Source organism: Phocoena sinus, chromosome 20 (genome assembly GCF_008692025.1).
Source record: "Phocoena sinus isolate mPhoSin1 chromosome 20, mPhoSin1.pri, whole genome shotgun sequence".
NCBI classification, from domain to species: Eukaryota; Metazoa; Chordata; class Mammalia; order Artiodactyla; family Phocoenidae; genus Phocoena; species Phocoena sinus.
Genome location: NC_045782.1, coordinates 37,025,071 through 37,050,886, shown reverse-complemented (window position 1 = coordinate 37,050,886; position 25,816 = coordinate 37,025,071). Strand labels below are relative to the sequence as shown.

At 46.3% G+C, this 25,816-nt stretch overlaps 1 pseudogene; it reads right to left on the bottom strand.

Moving 5' to 3' along the window:
• Window positions 1-11,448: 11,448 nt before the first annotated feature.
• On the bottom strand, window positions 11,449-24,044 carry LOC116746179 (annotated as a pseudogene).
• Between the last annotated feature and the right edge of the window lie 1,772 nt (window positions 24,045-25,816).

Sequence of the window (25,816 nt, the reverse complement as noted above, 5' to 3'; positions counted from 1 at the left end):
TCCATATCTTTTTAAATTTTTAATTAATTAATTTATTTTTGGCTGTGTTGTGTCTTCGTTGCGGTGTGCGGGCTTCTCACTGTGGTGGCTTCTCTTGTTGCAAAGCACGGGCTCTAGGCGCACAGGCTTCAGTAGATGTAGCACACAGGCTTAGTTGCTCTGCAGCATGTGGGATCTTCCCGGATCAAGACTCGAACTCGTGTCCCCTGCATTGGCAGGCAGATTCTCAACCACTGCACCACCAGGGAAGCCCTGCTTCCATATCTTGTAAATAATGTAAATAATGCTGCTATAAACATGGGGGTGCATGTATCTTTTCGAATTAGTGTTTTTGTAGTTTTTGGATATATGCCCAGGAGTGAAATTGCTGGGTCATATAGTAGTTCTATTTTTAGTTTTTGAGAAACCTCCATACGGTTTTCCACAGTGATTTCACCAATTTACATTCCCACCAACAGTGTACAAGGGTTGGTCCACATTCTTTTGAATCTGGTTTCTTTCACTTAACATTATGTTTGTGAGATTCACCCATATTATTTTATGCAGCAGAATTTCATTCATTTTCACTGTTGTATAAAATTCCATTGCATGAGTATTATACAATTTATCCATTCTACTATTGATGGACATTTGTTTTTTGTTTTTTTTTTTCCAGTTCTTGGCTGTACATTTTTTTGTTTTACTGGAAATACACATTTGTATTTGTCATGTAACTAGGAGTGGAGTTGCTAGATCATAGGGTAAGCTATGCTTAACTTTCATGGAAGCTGTCAAGTAGTTTTCCAGAGTGACTGTAGCAACTCATACTCCCATTATGAATTTCAAGTTTTAGAAATTTTAGCCATACTTGTAGATGTGCATTGGTATTTCATGGTGGTTGTAATTTGCATTTTCCTGATGCCTAGTGATTTGAGCACTTTTTCATATGCATTTGTTGGATATTTGAATATCCTCTTTTGTAAAGTGTACTCAAGTGTTTTGTCTATTTTTAAAAAATTAGATTGCTTGATTTTTAAAATTAATTAGTAGGAATTGTTTACATATTCTGTGGTTTCCTTTTCAGCTTTACGGTGTCTTTTGATGAACAGAGGTTTCTAATTTTAATGAAGTCAAACATATCAGTCTTTTACTTTATCTTTAGTGTTTATTGCACCTTGATTAAGAAATGTTTGCCTTCCCCCAAACCATATAAATATCCTTCTACGATTTTTTTCAGAAGCTTTATTGTGTTTCTCTTCCACGCTTATATCTATGATTCATCCCAAATAAGTTTTTGGATATGTTAGAGATAGGAGCCAAGATTCCATTTTTTCTACATGGATAGTCTGTTGTGCTAGCACCATTTATTAAAAGCACCATCATTTCCCCACTGAATTGCAGTTGTGCCTTTGTTGTATATTAGGTGATGATATATGTGGAGGTCTATTTCTGGACTATATTCTGTACCAATGTCTATTTGCTTATCCTTGTGCTAATAATCTCTTACTGTAGATTTATCTCTCTGTCTATCTGTCTGTCTATCTATCTATCATCTGTCTATCTCTTTATAATAAGTTCTGCTATCTGATACTGTAAGTCTTTATTTTATTTATTTATTTATTTATTTTTGCGGTACACAGGCCTCTCACTGTTGTGGCCCCTCCCGTTGCGGAGCACAGACTCCGGATGCACAGGCCCAGCGGCCATGGCTCACGGGCCCAGCCGCTCTGCGGCATGTGGGATCTTCCCGGACCGGGGCACAAACCCGTGTCCCCTGCATCAGCAGGCGGACTCTCAACCACTGCGCCACCAGGGAAGCCCTGTAAGTCTTTAAACTGTGCACTTCAAGATTGCCTTGGCTAATCTAGTTCCTTTGCATTTCCATATAAATTTTAGAATCAGTTTGTCAATTTCTACAAAAACATCCTTCGAGGATTTTGATTGATATTTCATTCAATTTATTAAAGATTAAGAGAATAATTAACATATTAACAATATTGAGTCTCCTGATGGTTAACATGTATTGCCATTTAGGTCTTTCATTTCTCAGACTGGTTTCTAGTTTTCATTAGTATTTTGCACATCTTTTCTTATGTTTATTCCTGGGTTATGTTTATTCCTGCAGCATGTGGGATCTTCCTGGACCAGGGATGGAACCCGTGTCCCCTGCATTGGCAGGCAGATTCTTAACCACTGCGCCACCAGGGAAGTCCCTGATACTGTTAGTTTTCTAAGTTTGTTCTTCATTTTCAAGATTGTTTTGACTATTTTAGGTCCTTTGCATTTCCATACAAATGATAGAAGCAGCTTGTCAATTTCTATTTTTTTATTATTATTTTTATTTTGGGGTGTGTTGGGTCTTCATTGCTGTGTGTGTGCTTTCTCTGGTTGCGGTGTGCGGGCTTCTCATTGCGGTGGCTTCTCTTGTTGTGGAGCACGGGCTCTAGGCACGCGAGTTTCAGTAGTTGTGGCACGCAGGCTCAGTAGTTGTGGCTCGCGGGCTCTAGAGCACAGGCTCAGTAGTTGTGGCGCATGGACTTAGTTGCTCCGTGGCATGTGGGATCTTCCCGGACCAGGGCTCGAACCCTTGTCCCCTGCATTGGCAGGCGGATTCTTAACCACTGCACCACCAGGGAAGCCCCGTCAATTTCTATTTTTAAAAACCTGCCAAGATTTTGATTATGATGGCACTGAATCTATCAATCAACATAGGAATCATGACATCTGAACAATGCTGCGCTTTCCAGTCTATGAATATGAAGCACCTCTCTATTTGTCTTGTCTTTCTTTCTTAATATTTATTTATTTGTTTGTTTGGTTGCACCGGGTCTTAGTTGTGGCAGGAGGCCTCCTTTGTTGCAGCCCGCCGGCTCCTTAGTTGCAGCACATGGGTTCCTTCGTTGCGGCAGGTGGTCTCCTTAGTTGTGGCTCCAGGGCTCCTTAGTTGTGGCATGCGAACTCTTAGTTGCGGCATGTGTGTGGGATCTAGTTCCCTGACCAGGGATCGAACCCAGGCCCCCTGCATTGGGAGCGCAGAGTCTTCTCCACTGTGCCACCAGGGAAGTCCCTGTCTTTTACTTCTTTAAGCAATGTTTTGTATTTTTGGTGTAGAGGTCTTGCATATTTTTCATGAAATTTATTTATTAGTATTTTATGTTTTTTTTATATTGTCAATGGTATTTTTAAATTTTAATTTTCCAGTCGTTTGTTGCCAGTATATAGAAAGACAATTGATTTTTGTATGTTGACAATGTTGTTGCTAAGTTCATTCATTAGCTCTAATAGTTTTCGTAGATTCCTTAGGATTTTATATGTACACAGCCATGTATACAAGTACAGATTTACTTCTTCCTTTCCAATCATTCTTCCTTCAAGGTGTTTTCTTTCTTTATTGAGCTAACTAGGATAATGTTGAGCTAGAAGAATAGATATCCTTATTTGTTCCCAATATTAGGGAAAAAGCACTCAATATTGCACCATTAAATATGATGCCAACTGTATAGGGTTTTTTCTGAGACAACAGTTATCAAATTGAGGAAATTCCCTTTTATTTTAGTTATCTGAGAGTTTTAAAGGTCATGAATGGGTATTAAGTCTTGTCAAATGCTTTTTCTGCACCTATTAAAAATGGTCAGGTAGTTTTTCTACTTTATTTTATTAATATGATTAGTTACATAGGTCGATTTTGGAATAGCAAACCAACCTTCACTGCTGGACAAAACAGCATTTGGTCATTATTATTAATTACCTTTACAAAAAAATATGAATTTGATTTGGTATTTTAAAGAAATTTATTTATTTAGGCTGCACTGGGTCTTAGTTGTGGCACATGGGATCTTTGTTGTGGCATGTTTAGTTGTGGCATGCAGATTCTTAGTTGCAGCATGCAAACTCTTACTTGCAGCATGCATGTGGGATCTAGTTCCCCGACAAGGGATCGAACCTGGACCTCCTGCACTGGGAGTGCGGAGTCTTACCCACTGGACCACCAGAGAAGTCCTGATTTGGTATTTTTGTGTAGGATTTTTGTGCCTCTGTTTATGAGAGATATTGGCCATAACTTGCCTGTCTTGTAATAACCTTGTCAGGTTTTGGTATCAAAGTTATTCAAGTCTCATAAAACGAGATGAGAAATGTTGTTTTTTTCTCTATTTTCTGAGTTTGTGTAAGGTGGTAATATTTCTTCCTTCAATGCTTGGAATAATTTCCCAGAGAAGCCATCTGGGCCTGGAGTTATCTCTGTGGGAAGATTTTAAATGAAAGATTCAATTTCTTTACCAGATGTAGGCCTATTGTGACCTCAAAATTTAGAGTATTCTTGTGATATTTTTGGATATTCCTGTGACATTTTTGGTAATTTGTATTTTTTTAGAGAAATTTTCCCATGTTACCTAAATTTTCAAATATCGACATGAAGTTGTTTGTAATATCCCCTTATTATTTTTTAACACCTGTGGGGTCTGTAGTAATGTTTTCATTTTTATTCCTAATATGACTTATTTTTGCTGCCCCCCCCCATTATTTTTCTTGCTAGGTTTTTATCAATTTTAGTGGTCTTTCCAAAAACCAAATTTTGGCTTTGTTAACTTTATTGTATTTTTTTTTCTATTTTGTTGATTGCTACTCTTATCTTTATTGTTTCCTTTCTTCTACTTTTTTTTGGAGGGGTTGTTAATTGTTGTTCTTTTTAAAAATTCTTTAAATGGATGCTTAAATCATTGATTTTTATCTTTTATATTTTTCTAATATATAAATTTAAGTCTATACATTTCTCTTTAATTGTGGTTTTAGCTGTATCCCATTATCATTCAATTCAAAATATTTTGTAATTTCCATTGTGGTCTCTTCTTTGGTCCCATTGGTTATTTAGAGGCTTATTAATTAATTTCTAAACTTTGGGGGAGGGGGGTTTCTAGTTATCTTTTAGTTACTGATTTCAAATTCACTGAGTTCAAATAATACATTCTGCATTATTTTAATAACTTGAAATTTGTTAAGACTTGCTGTATGGCCCAGCATATGGACAATTTTGTTAAGTGTGAAAATTGATATTTGAGAAGAATGTGCCTTCTGTAGTTGTTAGTTTCCTCGTTTTTTTTTAAATATATATATATATAGTAGTCTATAAATGTCAGTTAGGGAAATTCGTTAATTATGTTGTCAAATCATCCATTTCTCTACTGATTTCTAAAATCTACTTGTTCTATCAGCTGCTGAGAGATATATGTTAAAAATATAAACTATAATTGAAGGTTTGTCTATTTCTCCTTTAATTCTGTCAGTTTTCACTTTATATATTTTAAGGTTATATTGTTAGGTGCATATAAATTTAGGACTGTTATGTATTCCTGTTTGATTGGCCCTTTTATCATCATAAAATGTATGTGTTTTTAGTAGTACTTCTTGCCATAAAGTTTACTTTGTCTGATATTAATTTAGGTACACCAACTTTATTTTGGTTAGTGCTTGCATTGTATCTTTTTTCATCCTTTAATTTTAACCTTTGCATGTTCTTACATTTAAGATATGTCTCTTGTAAATAGCATATAATTGGATTACTTATTATAGTTTGACATCTCTCTCTTATAATTGGAGTATTTAGCCCACTTACATTTCACATAAGTGCTAATATAGCTGTGTTTAAATCTACCCTGTTCTATTTGTTTCCTATTTGTTCCTATATTCTCGCTGGCAAAGGTCTCTGATTGCAGTGTGAGGATCTGATTGGAGAAACACTTGAAGAGAAACAAGGATACCAGTTAAGAGATTGTAGCAGTTGTTTGGGTGAATAAAAAGGGCAGCATGGATTAGATTCATAGCAATGGAAATAGAGAGAAGTGGACAAATTACCTTTCCGGAGGTAGGAAAAGCAGAACTTAGTGATTGGATTTAGAGTGTGGGGTGAAAGAGAATAAAGAATCAAAGAAGACTCAGATTTCTGGTATAAGCAGCTTGGTGGATGATACTACCATTTATTTTAAAAATTCAGGAGGGGAAAGAGGATTAAGGGAAAAGATGATGAGACCAGTTTTGGAACAATCAAGAGCCTAGTGGAGAGAGGTCTTGTGTGTAATTGAATGTATAGGAGCTTATATCTGAGCTGGAGATATTAAACTGGGAACTGCTAGAATACGGATGGTAATTAAAGCCATAGAATGTTAGGGAGTGAGGACAGAAGCAGGCCTAGAACAAAAACCTGAGGAACATCTAACAGGTTGAGCCAAGGAGACTAAGAAAAAGTTGTCAAAGAGACAATAAAAGGAAAACCAAGAAAGTGTCGTGTCCTAGAGCCTGGGAGGAGAGTATGTTTTAAGAAGGGGAAAATAGGTAACTGCTGTACGCTGCTAAGAAGTCAAATTAGATAAGAGCTAAAACAGGGGGGAGTTGCCTGGTGGCCCAGTGGTTAGGACTCTGCACTTCTACTGCAGGGGGCACAGGTTCAATCCCTGGTCAGGGAACTAAGATCCTGTAGGCCGTTGGGCATGGCCAAAAAAAAAAAAAGGTATGCCACAGCATTAGAAAGAGTAGTTTGGAGTTGAGGGGGAGGGGAAGTGTAGCACCAGGTTGGAGTAGGTTGTGGAGTGGGAGGTGAGGAAAGAAGATACATTTAGATCACTATTCCAGTCAGAATAGGCTAGGTTTTGCTATGGCAATAAACCTCCCTCAAATCGCTGTAGGTTAAAGCAGGAATTGGCAACTTTTCCTGCCAAGGGTCAGCTAGTAAATATCTTAGGATTTGCAAGCTGTAATTACTATCACAGGGTACAGAGACTGTAGTCTCTGTCACAACTACTCAACTCGGCCATCGTCATGGGAAAGTAGCCATAGATAACAGTAAACAAAAGGGTGTGGCTGTGCTCCAACAAACCTATATTTATGAAAATAGGCAGCAGGGTAGACTTGGCCTGTGGGCTGTAGTTTGCTGACCCCTGGGTTAAAGAACTCTGAGGGTCATTGAAATGTGCTGCTCAGATTTCCTTCAAGGAAACCTGCCACGTGGAGCATAGTTGACTGACAGCCCCAGCTGCCGTCCCTTCGAATCCTTCATTGCATTTGTATTGAGGCCATGTTTCCCCTCTGCTGCTCAGCCATTGGGGTACTAGTGCTGGCCCACTCTTGTGGGACTTGGGACTCTACTAATGGGTAATTTTGGCTTGGGGACTATCTCCATCAGCCTTTCTTTTTTGTTTGTTTGTTTGTTTGGCCGCGCGGCATATGGGATCTTTGTTCCCCCACCAGGGATCGAACCCGTGCCCCCTGCAGTGGAAGTGCGGAGTCTTAACCACTGGACTGCTGGGGTAGTCCTTCCATCAGCCTTTCTGAAAGCTTGTTTTCCTGCCCAATCCTCCTGATTCCTTCTCTCCTCTCAAGGTGTCAGACTTGCATTGTGGTCTGATGGCTCTCCATGCCTACTCTGGCTCCTAACCCTTTCTCCTTAACAGGCGTTTGCCCCAATAAATGCTTTGCCCATCTAACCCTATCTAGAACTCTGCTTATTAGAGAAACCGAACTACCACAGCATCGTGGCTTGTTTCTTGCTTGGACTACATGGCCATCATGGGTTGACATGAGGCTCTGTTTCACATCATCCTCACATCAACGCAGGTTGGTTGGAGCTTCCACCAGCTAGTTACTGATGGTCCCTCTGGCAAGGGAAATGGAGCATGGAAAATTGTGCACCAGTTCATAAAAGCATCCACCTGGACGAAACACATGTAAGTTCCATCCACTTTTCATTGGCCAAAGCAGGTGACATGGCCATCCCTAACTTCAGAGGGCAGGGCAGTGGAATCTTACCATGTGCCAGGAAGGAAGAGACACAGACTAGTGATGAATTGTCCTAATGACAACTGCAATCACTCTCCTAAAAGTTTAAGGAAGGTAAGTGGGAGACTTTGAAAGTTTTTTAGAGATCAGGAGAGGTAGTTAATTGGAGCGTTGTCAAACCATGTTCAGGTTCCATATAACATCAAGAACCACCCTTTTTTTTGGGTTCCTGTCTTTTCAGCTCTGTGTTTTTCTCTAGTAATACTCAGCTGCTTGGATATAGGCACAGTGAAAGCAGAAAGTTGGATTCACTCATTTTTTAAAAAATGATGCCTCCACGTACTATGAAAGCAGAGATTCTGTTTGTTTTGTTTAATGCTATGCCCCCAGCCTAGAACAATGATTGGTCAGAATAGGTGCTTAAGGGTTAAGAGTGGATTCCCTCGGCTCTCATTGCCACTTTCTTAGGGATTACGATCGTGTGCGTGTGTGCGCGCGCATGTGTGTCCTTTCAGACCTTTTTATATGCACAGGCATATACTTTAAAATTAAAAACAGAACATTTATATAGTTTTCTGAAACTCCCCCTTCACCCCAACAGCAGTTTAGTAAATATTTTAAAGAATAGATTCAATATTAGAATTGTTTTGGTTTGCAAGGGATAGAAATGTAATTCAAATTGGTGGGAGGGTTTTATTGATTCACATACTAAATTCCTAGGGACATCTGACTTTACGCACGATTGGGTCCAGGTGCCCAAAGTTTGTCTTCATGAATCTTTCACCAATACATGGCTTTGATTTCCTCTGGCTTCTCAGATCAACTCTTCCATGTGAAGTCAAGGTGGCCACAGAAGTTCCAGAGGCACTCCACCAGCTCTTCTTTCCTGGAGACTGGAAAAAAGTCACAAGGTGTTCTCTAATTTGACCCTCATTCGGATCACACGCTCTGCCCTAAACCATTCCGTTTGCTTGAGGGAGGATGACTCAGTGATTGATCAAGGTGAAGTCACATGACTGGGAGGGGAGCAGCCCCGCCCAATCGCGTGCGAGTGAGTGAGAGGGGAGGGGTTCTCCAGAGAGTGGGAGGTGGGCGAGGGCTGTAGCTGGGAGAAAGGGTGACGGATGCTGAAACAACAGATTTCTGTTGAAAGTGGAGTACCGCGATGAGGAGTGGCCTCCCGATTACCGCAACTAGAGAAAGCCCTCGCGCAGAAACGAAGACCCAACACAGCCAAATAAATAAATAATTTATTTAAAAAAAGAAATATGAAAAAAATGAGATGACATAGATCAATTTTAAAAAAAGAAAAAGAAAGTGGAGTAGTTTTCTCAAAGGATTCACTCAACATTTGATGAGTACCAATAAACTGCACCCAAAACTGTTGCACCGGTTTGTATTCTCACCGACAACAATGTATACGTGTTCTTTTTTATCCTCGCTCCTGTGAACACTGAACATTATTTGTTGTATTAATTTTTTTAACAATTTAGCAGACAAAAATGGTAGCTCATTATTGTCTTAATTTGCATTTCCCTGACCCCGGTGAACGTGAACAACTTTTCATATGTTTCTTAGCCTTTTGCGTTTATCCTATAAATTGTCTTATTACTTTTGCCCGTTTTTTAACTTGGGGTTTCTAACTTTTTCTTACTGATTTTTAGGAGCTTGTGGTATATTAAGGGTAATAATGAAACTTATCTGTGTCTTAAATGTTGCCAACACTCCTGGCTTAGCATTCAATTTGTAACATCGTGGTGCCTCTCACTGTAATCAAATCTGTTGATCTTTTTCTTCATGGTTTATGATTTTCATGTCTCATAGAAGTCTTTCCCATCCCCAAATTATAAAAAACATCCTTCTATATTTCTTTCTGGTGCTTTTATAGTTTAACTCTTCACACTTAGATATTTAATCCATCTGGAATTCATTTTTATGTATGGATTTCACTTTTTTTTCCCCATAGATAGATAGCCACTTGTTCTAGCACTGTCTCCTTTCCTTGCTGGTTTGAAATGCTGTTTTTATCCTGTGCTAAATTCCCACGCGGTGGGAGGGGGAGACTGAGAGACATCTCAGAAGGTAAACAGAATGAGAGTGAGGGGGAGAGAGGGATCCAGGGTGACCACTTTTCCTGTCTGGGTGACTGTGTGGAACTGTGAAGTAGGAAGAAGTGCATCAGTAGGGAAGGGGAGTAGGGTGCTTAGGTCAATTTGGGGGCATGTTACCTTGAGGTGCTCATGAACATGAAGGACATATTTAATAGATATACATAATAAACCTTTATATTACAATAGTCACTACATGCAGACTGTTTCTGGACTACGCTATTGATCTATTTGCCTATTCATTTACTTGGTCATTCTGAGACAGGCTGGGACCTGGGACCTGGGACCCTTTGCTGAAGGGCTTGCACCTGGACAAATGTTTTCTTGAGCCACAGAATACAAGGAAATTATCAAAGACTAAAAATAACTGTGTGCATTCAGAGTTGGGGCAAATTCTGAATAGCAAGATACAGAAAGACCACGAAAAACCCTGCTGCCACTTCTGAAGAGCTGGGAGAAAAGCGGGGTACTGCGCAGACCCCCTGCACTCAACACCACCAAAGGGGGTGGGTAAACCACCTAAGCCCCCCCTCCAGCCTAACCCCTGGACACACCCCTACCCTCACCCCATACAAGGAACCAGCCCCCACCCCCCCACACCTCGCACAGGGAGGGAGCAAGAGAACTTGTTACTTGTTTTCGCTCCCCAGTGCTGTAGCAGGGGCCCCAGTCAAGGCTTGCCTGAATTTCTTAACTGGCCTCTAACCAATTTCTATTGATTAGGGAAGGCCAAGAACCCTGGTCAGTATCAATTCTACAAATGTTTGTGAAGGACCTACTATGGGTGAAGACAAATCCTATTCTTACTGTAAAAGCAACTGTTTTATGGTACATTTGGATTAGTGGTGATGCAAGCAATTTGCACCCAGCCCGTTATCCTTATTTATTTATTTATTTATTTATTTATTTATTTATTTATTTTGCGGTACGCGGGCCTCTCACTGTTGTGGCCTCTCCCGTTGTGGAGCACAGGCTCCGGACGCGCAGGCTCAGCGGCCATGGCTCACGGGCCCAGCCGCTCCGCGGCATGTGGGATCTTCCTGGACCGGGGCACGAACCCGTGTCCGCTGCATCGGCAGGCGGACTCTCAACAACTGTGCCACCAGGGAAGCCCTGGGGCTTGTCTTTTTATTCCTTTAACAGTGTCTTCCAAATAGCAGAAAGCCTTAATTTTAATAAAGTCCAATTTTTTCTTTTAAAGTGTCTTATCTAAGAAATCTTTGCCTAACCCAAGGTCGCAAGGATTTTCTTCTATGTCTTTTTCTAGAAATTTTATACTTTCAGGCTTATGTTTAGGTCTAGGATCCACTTTGAGATAATTTTTATACATGGTGTGAGGTACTTTATTTTGTATATGGATATCCATTTCTCCCAGGACCATTTGTTGAAAAGACTATCCTTCTTCCCCTAGACTGTCTTTGCAGCTTTGTTAAAAATCAATTGACCATATATGTGTGGGTCTGTTTATAGACTTTGTATTCTCTTCCTTTAGTCTATTTGTCTATCTTGATCCCAACATGCACTGCCTTGATTGCTATAGCTTTCTAATAACCTTGAGTTTACATAGTGTAAGTTCTCCAACTAGTTTTTGTTTTTAAAGAATGAGGCAATTTATTAACCCAGCATTTGTTCTAATGCTTCTCTTAGGCAGATGCCCCCATCTGGCAATTCTGTCTAGATGTCTCTGTCCCTGAGGTGTCAGCTTGCCACCCCCATCTTGGTCCTTGTCTACCATTTTCAGCCCTTCCAGGGCCTGGAGGAACAGACAGGCCACACTCTTGGAGCCCTGCTGAAGTGGCTAGACATGATGTGGTTTATGTCCCCATAGGTGTTGGTCTTGGAGCCAACCTAGCACAGCCCTGGAGATAGATGTGCAGCACTGTGGAAGCCACTCTATGTAGAACCAGCTCTCAGTGTAGTTAGCAAGCTCTTTATGCTTGGCCAGCTTGGTGGTGTTCATCCATTTAGGGACTTTCAGCTTCCCAGACTTTTTGAGGAAAGCTGTCAGAGCCCTGATGAACTCCTGCTGGTTCATGTCTTTTACAGTAACCCTAGGCAACGTCTTCTACAGTAACTTCAGGCACCCTGTGGCTTCCTTGCTGCCAGCCAGGGGGAAGGGCTCTCCAATGTTTTCCCGTCCTTCCGTTTCAAAGTTGTTTTGGCTATTCTAAGTCCTTTTTATTTCCTTAAGATTTTTAGAATCAACTTTTCGATTTTTACAAAAACCTGTGGGGAATTTGACTGGGATTGTGTTGAATTTATAGATCGATTGGGGGAGAATTTATATCTTAACGGTATGGAGTCTTCTGATCCATGAGCATGGTATGTCTCTGCGTTACTGATTCTTCTTTAATTTCTCTAAGCAGTATTTTGTAGTTTTCAGTGTACAGGTCTTATATATCCTTTGTCAGACTTATTTCTAAGTAGTTCGTATTTTTTGATGCTACTGTACATGGCATTTTTTGAAATTTCAATTTCCAGTTGTTCATTGCTAGTCTATAGAAATATAATTGACTTCATATATTGATCTTATATCTTACAGTCTTGCTAAACTCATTTATTAGTTCTAGTAGCTATTTTTTAGGTTCCTTCAGATTTTCTACATGGACGTTCACACCGTCTTCACATAAAGACAGTTTTACATCTTCCTTTCAGTTCTAGATGCCTTTTTCCCCTTGCTTTAGCACACTGGCTAGAGCCTCCAGCACAATATTGAATTGTGATAATAGGAGTGACATCCTTGCTTTGTTCTTGATATTAACAGGAAATCTAGGGTCCTTTTAGGAAACTTCACACTTTGAGAGGCTCGCTCTATGGGGTCTTGGATTCCTCTTCTCTATTGGGTTTTCCTATTAGTACAATGTAATCTGCTTTAAAACTTCAGTATATTTTTTCTCTGTCATTTCAGAGGGATGGTGTGGTAAACATAGGTAGCCTTCCTGAATCAGAAGTCCAGTGTCAGGCTCTTGCCAGGCAAATGTAACCACAAAAGACTGAGGGTAGTGAGTGAAGATGATCTGATAAAGCAGAGACTCTGGGCTGAAAAAGGAAGAGAATGAAGACAGAAGGGAGCTGATGGATGGGGAAAACATCACCGGGTCAATTGACAGAGATCGAAGAACAGTTGTCTGAGGAATAATTGAACAAAAGGAGCAGAAGATGAGGTCAGAGAGGAAAATGTGAGCACTTACAGGTGATGACAATGTACAGGATGTGGACAAGGGTGCGGGCAGAGGAGAAAGTGATTAGACATGTGAAGGCTGTAGAACGGAGAGGCTGGGACTTTAGAGTTACCCAGGGTACACTAGGGGGGTGGGATGCCAAAAGGCTTCAACAGATGGAAGGCAAGGTCAGTGGACAACACCAGTGAGGGGGGTAGAGGGTGGCACAAGTAGATGCAGTAGGACTTTTGCAAGAAAGCGACAGAGTAATGGAAGCGGCAATGGGGAGCTAGGAAGGACCTGACCCCACCTCCCAACCCTGGCCCTACTTCCTGTCCCTGAGGTTGGGGATGAGGCCGAGTGGGTGGCTGCCCAGAGAAGGGGTGACATGACCAGCAATGACCCAGGGGAGGTGCAAAACTTTCTCCCCACTTCTTGGGTCCCAGCACCCCTACCTCTGGTTACACTTGGGGATTGAAGTTCAGCCTTGACCCAGAACGCAGGAGCAACGGGGCTGAGCTCAGCCAGCCAGCCGCGTGGAGGTAGAGAAGAGCAGGGACTTCTAATCCTTGGGTGACTCACTTCACTTCCCTGGGCTTCCGTTTTATCAACTCTAAAATGGGATTTTAGGGAATTCCCTGGCGGTCCAGTGGTTAGGAGTCGGCGCTTCCATTGCAGGGGGCCCAGGTTCGATCCCTGGTCAGGGAACTAAGATCCTGCAAGCCACGCGGCAAAACCAAAAAAAAAAAAAATTTAAATTAAGTGGGATTTTATATACACAGAGGATTAAATGAAATAATGTCCTAAGTGCTTAAGAATGGCCCCAATTATGACGACCTTATATCCCTCAGGTTAGACTCTGATTTCCCTGTTTCCCTACAAGGAGCTCCCTGATTTCGACCAGAAGCCCACTCACCCCTCACTCAAGCTGAATCTGCCCCACCCCTTGAGAGTGAAGAGCTGGGGCCTCATTCCTCAGGGCTGCCTCAGAGCCTTGAAGGTGGTCCCTGAACCACAGGTTCTTACAACCTCTAAGATACTTGCATGAGATTTAGGGCTGGACCTGGAAGGAGGCTAAGCAGCTTTCAGTCTGCCACAGGACAAGGAGCAGAGGCTGCAGGTCCTGGGAAGAGAGAGAGCAGGAAGCAAAGCGTGAACTCCAGGCCACCGATTTGGCCTGGGCCAGGTGTCTGGGTGGGTGTGTGGGGCGGGGGGGAGGGGCTTTGCTGGTCTCACAGGGGTGGGAGCAGGGCTGCTCACCTAGGGGACTGGCAGTGACAGAATACGTGGATGGCTACTCTGTGTGAAGCATCTCCCCTCTGCGCTCTTCCTGTTTTCTAGATCCAGAAGCAGAGAACCCCAGAGTGACTTGCCCAAGCACTTAGTGGGAGCAATTATGGGGCACGGTCTCTGTGCCTATGGCTCACTCCCCTCTCCATCCTTGCCTTCGTATCCACCTCGGGAGAGCAGGGGCTGGCTTCTGTTTCCTCTCACCTCCCAACATCTAGAAGAGGGTCCTGCTCCTTGTAGGTGCTCAGTAAATATTTCTTGACCATTGAAGGACTGTTGGGCACTGTGCCAAGTGGCTTATATCTGTGCATACTCTCTCTAATCCTCCCAGGTGCATTTTACAGATGAGGAAAAGGGAACAAAGAAGCTTAGTGAGTGATTAGGTATGAGAAGGGATCTGGGTCTGAATCCTGCCTCTGCCACTAATTAGCTTTGTGTCCTTGGGCAAGTCACTTAACTTCTCTGAGCCTCGGTTTTCTCATCTGAGAGTGGCTCATGTCATGGGGTTGGTGTGGGGCCCTGGAGGCCTGGTCCAGCGTGGAGACAGTGAGAGAGGGCTGAAGATTAGGGCCTGAGTCATTCCTTTGGGAGGGAGCCTTGCCTCTTTCCTGGGAGGTGGTGAGAGGTGAAGGGGAAAGGCTTTGGGGATGGACAGACCTGAATTCTTATCCCACTTACACTCTGTGGGACCTTAGGGAAGGGACTTACACTTCCCTTTACTTCTTTACTACTGAAACTTAAATTCTGTTTCCACATCGGTAAAAAGGGGGAAAAAAACCTCTTAGTTGGGGCTTCCCTGGTGGCGCAGTGGTTGAGAATCTGCCTGCTAATGCAGGGGACACGGGTTCGAGCCCTAGTCTGGGAGGATCCCACATGCTGTGGAGCAACTAAGCCCGTGCGCCACAACTACTGAGCCTGCGCGTCTGGAGCCTGTGCTCCGCAACAAGAGAGGCCGTGATAGCGAGAGGCCCATGCACTGCGATGAAGAGTGGCCCCCGCTTGCCACAACTAGAGAAAGCCCTCACACAGAAACAAAGACCCAACACAGCAAAAATAAATAAATTAATTAATAAACTCCTACCCCCAACATATTGTTTAAAAACAAACAAACAAAAATAACCTCTTGGGCTTCTTGTAAGGATTAAATGAGGCCATCTTGCAGAGTGTCCATAGTAGGTGCTTAATAAACACAGTGTCCAGGTGTCCCCTCTACGAACCTTTCCAGGAGAATCTCTCGAAATGCACCTCCCACCCAGACCTTGGCCCCTTTAATCTGGCAATTCTCCAACAGCTCTGCAAAGAGTTCATTTCTTGCTTTGGTCTCCCCTCCCCCAATCAGGAGAGGTGCCCCTCGCAGCAAACTGGAGAACGATGTGATCAGGGTGGCTGGTGGCTCGAAGAGAAAACTCACTCACCCCCTGCACCCCTGCGTCTCCCCAGGTGACTCCTCCCTGCCCACTGCTACAGGTTCTTTCTGAATCATGGTACTTAAAAGCCTCATGGGGACTTGCAGGGCACACCCCAAGCTTTTTAGCTGGGCATTCACCATTAACAGCCCCTTCTCCAGTGTTAGCCCACCCCTACCCAGTCTCTCTTGCTGTCATTCCGGCTCAGCCCTCTATGCCTCCAGCCCCCCACCCCAAGCACACCCCTTGGCGGGGCACACCCTCCCCCATCTTCTCCACCCAGCAAAGTCCAACTCTCCTTTCAAGGTCCACCTCAAATATCAATCACCTCTCCCACAGAGCTTTTTTTTTTTAAATAAATTTATTTATTTTATTTATTATTTTTGGCTGTGTTGGGTCTTCGTTGCTGCACGCGGGCTTTCTCTAGTTGCGGTGAGCAGGGGCTACTCTTCGTTGCAGTGCGCAGGCTTCTCATTGTGGTGGCTTCTCTTGTTGCGGAGCATGGGCTCTAGGTGTGCGGGCTTCAGTAGTTGTGGCTCACGGGCTTCAGTAGTTGTGACTCGCGGGCTGTAGAGGGCAGGCTCAGTAGTTGTGGCGCATGGGCTTAGTTGCTCCGCGGCATGTGGGATCTTCCCGGGTCAGGGCTCGAACCAGTATCCCCTGCACTGGCAGGTGGATTCTTTTTTTTTTTTTTTTTTTTTTTGCGGTACGCGGGCCTCTCACTGTTGTGGCCTCTCCCGTTGCGAAGTACAGGCTCCGGACGCGCAGGCTCAACGGCCATGGCTCACGGGCCCAACCGCTCCGCGGCATGTGGGATCTTCCCGCACCGGGGCACGAACCCGTGTCCCCTGCATCGGCAGGCGGACTCTCAACCACTGCGCCACCAGGGAAGCCCTGGCAGGTGGATTCTTAACCACTGTGCCACCAGGGAAGCCCACCCATAGAGCTTTTCAGACCCATTCCCCTGCAGGAAATGGCTCAACCCCCAGGCCACCCGGCACACTGCTCATGGGGCCAGTGGGATGGTGTTCACAGGCGACAGCTGTTCTGCTCTTGCTCTGAGAAGAGGACAGACACAGCTGGCCTCCTGTCCTACCCTGTCCAGGCAGCTGAACACTTGCCCAGTGCCCTCCACGGTCTCCTGTGCTTGTCCCCAGCCTGCATGTGGGCTGAGCCCCAGAGGTAGCAGGTGTACCCCTCATCCGGCAGGAAGGCTCTGACTCCACCCACTTGGCTGTGTGCAAAGCTGTATAGTACAGATGGGGATGTTGAAAATATCCGTGACATATTCCAAACTGGCCTACTTTCCTATCACGAGAGAGGCCGAGACAGAGACACGAGGATGAGTGAGATGGGAGCTTGGGACCTGTTCCCATCTCCTTCTTCCTCCCCAGCTCAGTTGTTAGACAGGAGAGGGATTTGCAGCCTCTCCCAGCCGTCTCCGCCCTGTTCTGGGGCTGTGTGTTTGGGGTGTCAGTGGGGAGGGCGGCACGGAGGAGTGAGGGTACAGGGGGTCTGGGGAGGTTGGTGGAGGAACCAAGGCCTGGGTCCTATCTTGGGAAGCTTCCAGACCAAGAGGCAGGGCGGTGGTGGCCATCTCACTGGACATGGGGGCTGAAAGCTTGGGTTCAAGTCCGGGTTCACCTGTGAAGCCTCGAGCAAGTTCCTTAACCTCTCTGGGCTTCGGTTTTTTCATCAGCAGAATGGACTACACACAATCCCCGCTTACTCTCCTCAAAGGCTTGATTATGGGATTGCTTTGAAGACCGTAAAGGGCCTTGCCTTAATTAATCCACTTCTCAGCCTTTTCACCTTGGCGAGGCTGTGCCCTCACAGGATGGCTTAAGTGGTCACCTGCTCCAGCCTTCTGCCTCCCAGCAGGCCTGAGTGGGGAGTCACCCACTGTCCTTGCCTGGTGCCAGGACTGTGTGTTGGGCAGGAAGTTCACACTGGGAGCTAACTTCAGTCTCTCTTGCTGACATGGAACCCCTTGGGTGTTCTCTGGCTTCTCTCCTCCTTCACACATGAGGTGATCATTATTTTAGCTTTTCCCTTTTTAGGCTAGACATCCTCTCCTTCCCTGTTTCTCAAGATGGGCAGGATCCTTGGGGCATTTTTCTAACTCTGATGAGCTGGACTTCTTATTGCTTACAGGTCCCTTGCCCAACTTTGGATTCTTCCAGGTGCCGGGGCAGGGTGTGGGGTGGGGGGTTGGGGGTTGTCTGTGTCTCTGCCTCAGTTTTCCCAGCTGGCTCACCACAAGAGAAATAAGTGGCCGAATTGGGAAAAATTGGTTGCTCCGGTGCCGTTGATCAGGGCAAAACCAGAAGTAATGGTTCATATTTAAACCACTTATTATGCATGTACCCCTCATCCAGCTATTCTGCTTCTAGGAATTTATTCTACAGATAAACTCACATTGTGTAATATAAAGTAACTAGCAGGATATCTCGCACCACAGCCTAAACATCTGTCAGCGGGGCACCTTTATATGTGCTGGTGCGAAACAATCTTCTAGTTTATGTTGATCGTATGCTGTCATTTGGGTAAAAGAGCACAAAGGAAATGCTTGTGAACACACAGGCAAGCCCTGAAAGACTGAGAAACTGAGAATGGTGTTTACTTCTGGTGCTGGACCTGGGTGACCAGGAACAGAGACAGTGATGGGGAAACCGACTTTTTCTTTTTGCACCTTTTGAATTTTGCATCACATGCAAATAGAATTTCCCATTAAAAAATAGGTCAAATTAATTTTTTCCAGTCCTTAAAATCTTATGAACTAATTTTTGGTCCCAGTCATATACCAGTGTTTATTACTGAGAAGGTCCGACCCCGGGTAAGGAGGGTGAAGCCAGGGATGAATGGGGCATGGAGTTGTTGGGAAGTTGCTCGAAGCTCCCCCAGCAAGGAAGAGAGGGGCACGGAGGAGCAGCCACAGGAGGGCCCAGGAGAATCAGGGCAGCAGAATGCCCAGAATCCATGAGCACAGATTCTCTGGACGGTGGAGAAGACAGAGGGGACCAAGAGGACGAAAGCTCTGCCCTGCGAGGAGCAGACAGATGGCCACAAATAAAGCTAAGTGGGTGTTAAGAAAACCCAGGGGAGACGGAACGTCAGCTAGAATGTGTTTGTGTGCATGTGTGAGGAGGGCAGGGCTGGGGAAGGCTTTATCGAAGACGTGAGATTTGAGCTGGGCCTGGAAGTGGGTGTCACATGTCCACAGGTGCAGGGGAAGGAAAGGACAAGCCCAAAGTGGGAAACAGTATGCACAAGGGCACGGAGAGTAAAGGGAAGACACAGAGGGCGTGTGTGTGCACGTGCATGCGTCTTGTTGCTGGAGGTAGCTGGAGATAAGGCTGGAAAGACTGGGGATAGAGCAATGGAGGGCGTCAAATACGAACCTAAGAAATTTGCTGAGTGGGTCAGGCAGTCTACCCTGAGGTGACCAGATCCTCAGGGCAGTGTTTCTCCAATTCTCTATGATAAAGGACCTTTTTTTTTTTTTTAAATATCCAATTGATTGTGAACCCATGTTGTTGTTTTATTTTTTTATAAATTAAAAAAAATGAATTTATTTTTGGCTGCGTTGGGTCTTCGTTGCTGCATGCGGCTTTCTCTGGTTGCGGCGAGCGGGGACTACTCTTCGTTGCCGTGCACGGGCTTCTCATCGCGGTGACTTCTCTTGTTGTGGAGTGCGGGCTCAGTAGTTGTGGCGCACGGGCTTAGTTGCTCCGCGGCATGTGGGGTCTCCCCGGACCAGGGCTCAAACCCGTGTCCCCTGCATTGGCAGATAGATCTTTAACCACTGTGCCACCAGGGAAGTCCCTGATTGTGAACCCATGTTGCTGTTGTTGTTTTGTGTTTTTTTGTTTTGCGGTACGCGGGCCTCTCACTGTTGTGGCCTCTCCCGTTGCGGAGCACAGGCTCTGGACACGCAGGCTTAGCGGCCATGGCTCATGAGCCCAGCCACTCCGCGACATGTGGGATCTTCCCGGACCGGGGCACGAACCCGCGTCCCCTGCATCGGCAGGCGGACTCTCAACCACTGCACCACCAGGGAAGCCCGAACCCATGTTGTTTTTATAAAACACAGCAAAAATGATCATGCACTGGGACGTGTGGCAATGTTAAATCGCTATAAAGCTTTCTCAAACATGGCTCTTCATTTCTGTACTCATCTTGTGGACCAAACTTTGAGTAGCCCTGCTCTAGGGGTCCTTGGATGGGCTGCAGAGGTCAGGGAGGCCAACAGATTTCTTGCAGCTAGACATGTATGTTCATTTGTTTAGGGAAGGGTGCAAAGCTTCTGTCAAAAGGTTCAAGGTCTCCAAAGGACACAATCCTCTGCTGTAGGAAGCGGTCATTAAAGGTCACTAGGAAGGACCTAGTGGGGCTTTAGAGCCAAGGGGAGCAACAAACGTGCCTGATTCACCCTAAGACCCCTCCCTTCCCCGCCTGCACACAGAGGAGCCAGCCCAGGGCCAAACTCAGGGGGAAAGGACTCGGGCGAGTGTGAGATTCCAGAGAACAAGGGGCTCACTTAGGGGCTGATTAAAATAATCTGTGGGAAAGAAAACCAGAGGGCTTTTTTTTTTTTTTTTTTTTTTTTTTTTTTTTTCAGTACGCGGGCCTCTCACTGTTGTGGCCTCTCCCGTTGCGGAGCACAGGCTCCGGACGCGCAGGCTCAGCGGCCATGGCTCACAGGCCCAGCCGCTCCGCGGCATGTGGGATCTTCCCGGACCGGGGCACGAACCCGTGTCCCCTGCATCGGCAGGCGGACTCTCAACCACTGCGCCACCAGGGAAGCCCAAGAGGGCTTTTTAAAGCTGTGTTTGGACCCAGATGATCAGGGAGGGGTGGGCCTGCCGCTGGGGCAGATGGCACGATGTTAGCTGAAGATGGGAAGCTGAGCTCCTTAGCGCTTGGTCAGGCATCTGCTTGGGAAGCAGGAACCTGAAAGGGAGGCTCCCTTGGGATGGGAGCCAGGCAGAGCAGGAGGCTGCTAGGATGCAGTCTGGGTTCAGAAAACTGCATCCTGGGGTCCTATGAGCATCTTCCAAGTGTTCAGAGAGGATGCCTGGTGCTCCAGACCATGGGGAGTGGCTGTAACTCATGTGGGTACAAGCTCCTGTTTCCAAAGAAGGCAGACTCTGAAATCTGCAGATGGGTCTACTTAATGAACTCCCTGGAAAACGCCTACTTCATTACTACTTTTTTTTTTTTGAGACGGAATTCATATAACATGAAATTAACCATTATACAGTGAACAACTCAGTGGCATTTACTGCATTCACCATGTTGTGTGACCACCACCTCTATCTGGTTCCAAAACATTTTCATCATCCCCAAAGGGAATCCCATACCCGTTAGGTAATTGCTCCCCATTTCTTCCTCCTCCAGGCAAATCTCTATGGATTTACCTCTTCTGAATATTTCCTATACGTGGAATCATGCAACATGTGACATTTTGTGTCTGGATCCTTTCACTTAGCAGAATGTTGAGGGTCATCCATGTTGAAGGTAGTATTAGTACTCCATTCCATTCCTTTATTATGGCTGAATAGTATTCCATTGTACGGATATGTCACAAATTGTTTATTCATCCACTGAAGGACATTTGGGCTGTTGGGTCATAGGGTAATTCTATGTTTAACTTTTTGAGGAGTTGCCAAACTGTTTCCCACAGCTACTGAACCATTTTACATTCCCACCAGCAATAGATGAGGGTTCCACCCACTTTCATTATTAAACAGGTGACTGTTGTGACCCTGGAAGGCAAGGAGATGGTTACCAGGTGCTAACATGGGTAAAGTAGGTGAGGATGATACATGTTCCATTTCCCTGCTGCCCACCATAGGCTTATAAGGCTGGTTGGCAGTCCTGGCAAGGCTGCTGGCTGAAGTAGGGGTGTGTGTTCCCTTTCTTTTCCCAAGCAAGTGGATCAGAGGGTGAAATCTAGAGCCTCAAAGCCAAGCTTGGTGTGGTACTGCAGGAATTGGGCTTGTGGCCCACCTGGGCCCCAGTGTCTCACAGTATGTCCTCTCAAGGATAGATACAAACTGCCTTCCTTCTCCCTGTTTTAGTCCCTTCTCCTCATCTTTCTTTTCTCTTTCATTTCATTCTATGCCTAGGCGGCTGAGTAGGAAGGAAGGAGGTGGGGAGCTGCATGCATGTTTGTGGACTACATCCACAAGCCCCTCTCCCCACTGAGGCCCCGGGAGGTCATCCCAAAGTGAGGTGGGATACTGGGGATCCTCTCCCTCGCCTTTATTACCTCCTTCTCCCAGGAGGAGACCCACTGGTGTCTGCAGCACCGAGCATGGTGGCAGGCAGCTGGGGGGCAGGAGATCCAGTTCTGGCCACCTCCAGCCCTCAGAGGTCAAGGTCAGGGGAGGAAGGAGTCACCAGGGGCGCTTATGGTGGCAGGAATTGGCTTTGGTGGTGGTTGAAGGAAAGGAGAGGGGAGGTACATTCATCTGTGCCACAGGGTTCTCCTGGACACTCCCTGTGTGCCAGGCCCTGCAGTGACTTGCCACTTGTCCCACTAGCAGGCAAAGCCCGAAGCTGGGGAAGCAAGAAGTCAGTCCTACCCCACTGGCTCTCAAAGCGTGCTTCCTGCCCAGCAGCAGCAGCAGCAGCAACACTTGGGAACTTGGTCGAAATGCAGATTTTCAGGCCCATCCTCAAACTTACTGAATCAGAAACTTTGGGGGTGGAACCCAGCAACCCCTGTTTTCACAAAGCCTCCAGGGGATTCTAATTCTTTTTTTAAAAAATAAATAAATTTATTTATTTAGGCTGTGTTGGGTCTTGGTTGCTGCACGCGCGCGCGGGCTACTCTTTGTCGCGGTGCGCGGGCTTCTCATTGCGGTGGCTTCTCTTGTCCCGGAGCATGGGCTCTAGGCGCGTGGGCTTCAGTAGTTGTGGCCTGCGGGCTCTAGAGCGCAGGCTCAGTAGTTGTGGCGCAGCTGCTGTGGGCTTAGTTGTTCTGCGGCATGTGGGATCTTCCCGGACCAGGGCTCAGGACTCGGACCCGTGTCCCCTACATTGGCAGGCGGATTCTTAACCACTGCGCCACCAGGGAAGCCCAAGGGGATTCTAATTCTTTTTTTTTTTTTTTTTGCGGTACGTGGGCCTCTCACTGTTGTGGCCTCTCCCGTTGCAGAGCACAGGCTCCGGTCATGTAGGCTCAGCGGCCATGGCTCATGGGCCCAGCCGCTCCACGGCATGTGGGCTCTTCCCGGACCGGGGCACGAACCTGTGTCCCCTGCATCAGCAGGCGGACTCTCAACCACTGCGCCACCAGGGAAGCCCGGGGAATCTAATTCTTGCTTTGGTTTAAGAACCACTGCCCTGTCCTGAGGAGGAGCCAGAGTTAATGAGGGGGACTCAGTGTTCCCAGTCTGATGGGAGAGACAAGACCCTTGCTTGCCATCTGATAGGGAAGACAGAGCCTTGTGCTCAGAAAATTCTCAGTCAGAGGGGGACATCTAGGTTTCTCAACGCAAGTCCCTCTAGTGGGGTCCCTCCCTGCTGGAAGCACCAGGATGAGTTTCTCTGGAGGGGGGCTGGCTACAGTTAGGACCCCAGAGAACCTCCCCCCTTGCATATTTACTCTCCATTCTTCAGAAAGTGGGTTTGATGTGCTAATGAGGACGTCAATTATTGAGCCTCATTAGCATTCATTACAATAACAAGCAAGGGAGGGGGGATCAAGGGGAACGGAGGGGGGTCTTTTGAAACTTACTGCCTTTTACTCCTCTCCTATAGGGTGGGAGGAGGAATGGGAGAGTGAGGAACACGGGAAGAGAGGCTTCAAGGTTCTCAGAGACTGAGCTGTGGTCGGAAGTCTGCAGGTCTGGGGCAGAGGGAAGCAACCTCCACCTCTCAGCTCCCCAACCCAAACCAGCCCCAGAGGCCAGCTCACTGCCCCTGGTCACTCTCTCCCCAGAAGAGGGCTCTCCACAGCCCCCTCAGTGCCTTTGGACCACCCTTGGTGGAGTTTGGGTGGTCCAAATGGGGCTCATGAAATGCCCTAGCTGGACAATAACACTCCTGGCAGGGTGCCTTCTCGGAGGATTTGGGGTGGGGGACTCCAAGGTGGCAGAGTGAGCAGTTTGGGGTGTCCCAGTATCATTTTCACATCACCTTTTCCCCAGTGGCTTTCCTTAGAGGCCCATGTGCCCCTCTGCCCACCCCAGTCCCTGAGGTGGGAGATGGGCCCCAGGCTGAGCAGCTGGACAGAGGAGAAAGCTGAGCCCTACCCAGATAAGAGATAAAGAGACCATGTATTTCTTGTTCTCAAGGTCAAGGAGAACTTCCTGACTACGCATGCGCGGAAAGGCTCCTTGGAGGTCAGAAAGGGAGTGATGTCAACCCACCCATAGGCCTCTTCACTAGAATCCATCTTGGCTAAGAGGTGCACGCACACATGAGAGGACCCTAAGATAAACCCAATATGGACTCAGAACCAGGCAAAGCAAGGTGATTGGCCGAAGGAAACCCAGAAGAAATGCCCCATACAAATGATTCAAAGTACCATGCTGGTGTGACTCTCTCTGAGTCAGCCCGTGTGTCTGTCTACACGTACTCTTTTTCCTCCTAATAAACACTTTACTTGTTTCACTAATTTTGGTCTTTGTGGGAATTCATTTCTACAAAGTTGAAGGGCCAGGGGCCTTGTCATTGGCCACTGGTCCCTGGTGGTTGAGTGGCTAGGATTCAGCACTCCCACTGCCGTGGCCTGGCTTCAATCTCTGGCGGGGGAACCGAGATCAGCCCCATCTCCCTTTTCCTGCCCAGATGTTTGTCCATGTGCAAACCCTGTTCCAAACACCCTTGGGGAAGGAGCAGTGAGGCTGAGAATTCTCACCTCTAGGGCTCTCCCTCATAACCTCGCTCCTGTGGGCTCCCAGGATGCGTGGAGTGAGAAGGGCAAGGTGGGTGGCAAGGTGGGTTACAATCTGCTGTTCCAATCCCTCAAACAAGTCAGCAGCCCCCTCCCAGTCAAGCGCAATGCCAGAGATACAGGGGAGAAAGGCCAGAGGGAAGTTACTCATTGAGGAACGAGAGTGGGGGCAGGGTGGCACCTGAGGCATCTCAGGTGGAGGCAGCTGGCACATTGCTTGTGCCCGGGCACCATGCCAGCTTCCAGAAGCAATTCTGGTCTCTCGGCTGAAGAAATAATACCTGTGTTTCCCTCGCCCTGATCAGAGGAGATGACTTCCTCAGCCTCCTCCTTACACCAGGAGCTTGGCTTTTGAGATCAGGTGGGGGGGGGGGCGGAGCGAGGCACCTATCTTCCCTGGGGCATGGGGCAGAGGATCGAGTGGGGTCAGTGAGGGTGGCTGGTGTCAGGCCATCTGCCCTCTGGCTCAACTTGGGCCTCAGGGGAGGGCCCCAAGCTTCCTGTTCAGGAGCTGTATCCCTTCTCACTCCTCCACGGACCCATGGAGGCCGCTGTCCTGTTTTGAGGAGAGGAGGGGGTCAAGTGAGCTCATAGCTATGAAGATGATCAGAAATGCTTATGATATGTCTCTAACAAGTGAACTACACAAATAAAAAATGTTACCTGAATCTGATTTAATCTTCTAACTATGCGGGGGGGGGGGCGTTCATGATGCAGGAGGTCACTGATGTCATATTTGGAATTATTCCCAGTCTCTGGGGGCTAATTCACAGAGCCTCCCTCCCCAAGTCCCCGAGCCCGTGGCTTCTTGGCATCTAGTGTAAAGGCCAGAAAAACCTCCATGTGACAGGACAAGCATCTTTCCAGCCATCATCCAGGGGATAATACCCAGTTCCCTAACCCTGACATTAACTGTGTCTTTACCCTCTTTCTTTACTTTCTGGCCATGAGACGTGTATCAGAGTTAGGCCCCTGCCTCTGGCAGCCCACAGGGTTGGGAGATGGTGGTGGTGATAGAAAAAGAGGCTGGGAGCCTTGGAGTCAGGCAAGTCTGGGTTTGAATTTCACCTTTGCTATTCTTAGACTGGGCAAGTGGCTATGCCTCTCTGAGCCTCAACTCCTTTCTCTCTGAAACGGGGCTGAAAACAGCCACTTCCGCAGGGTTGTTGAGAGGATTAAATTAGAGAATATGGATAA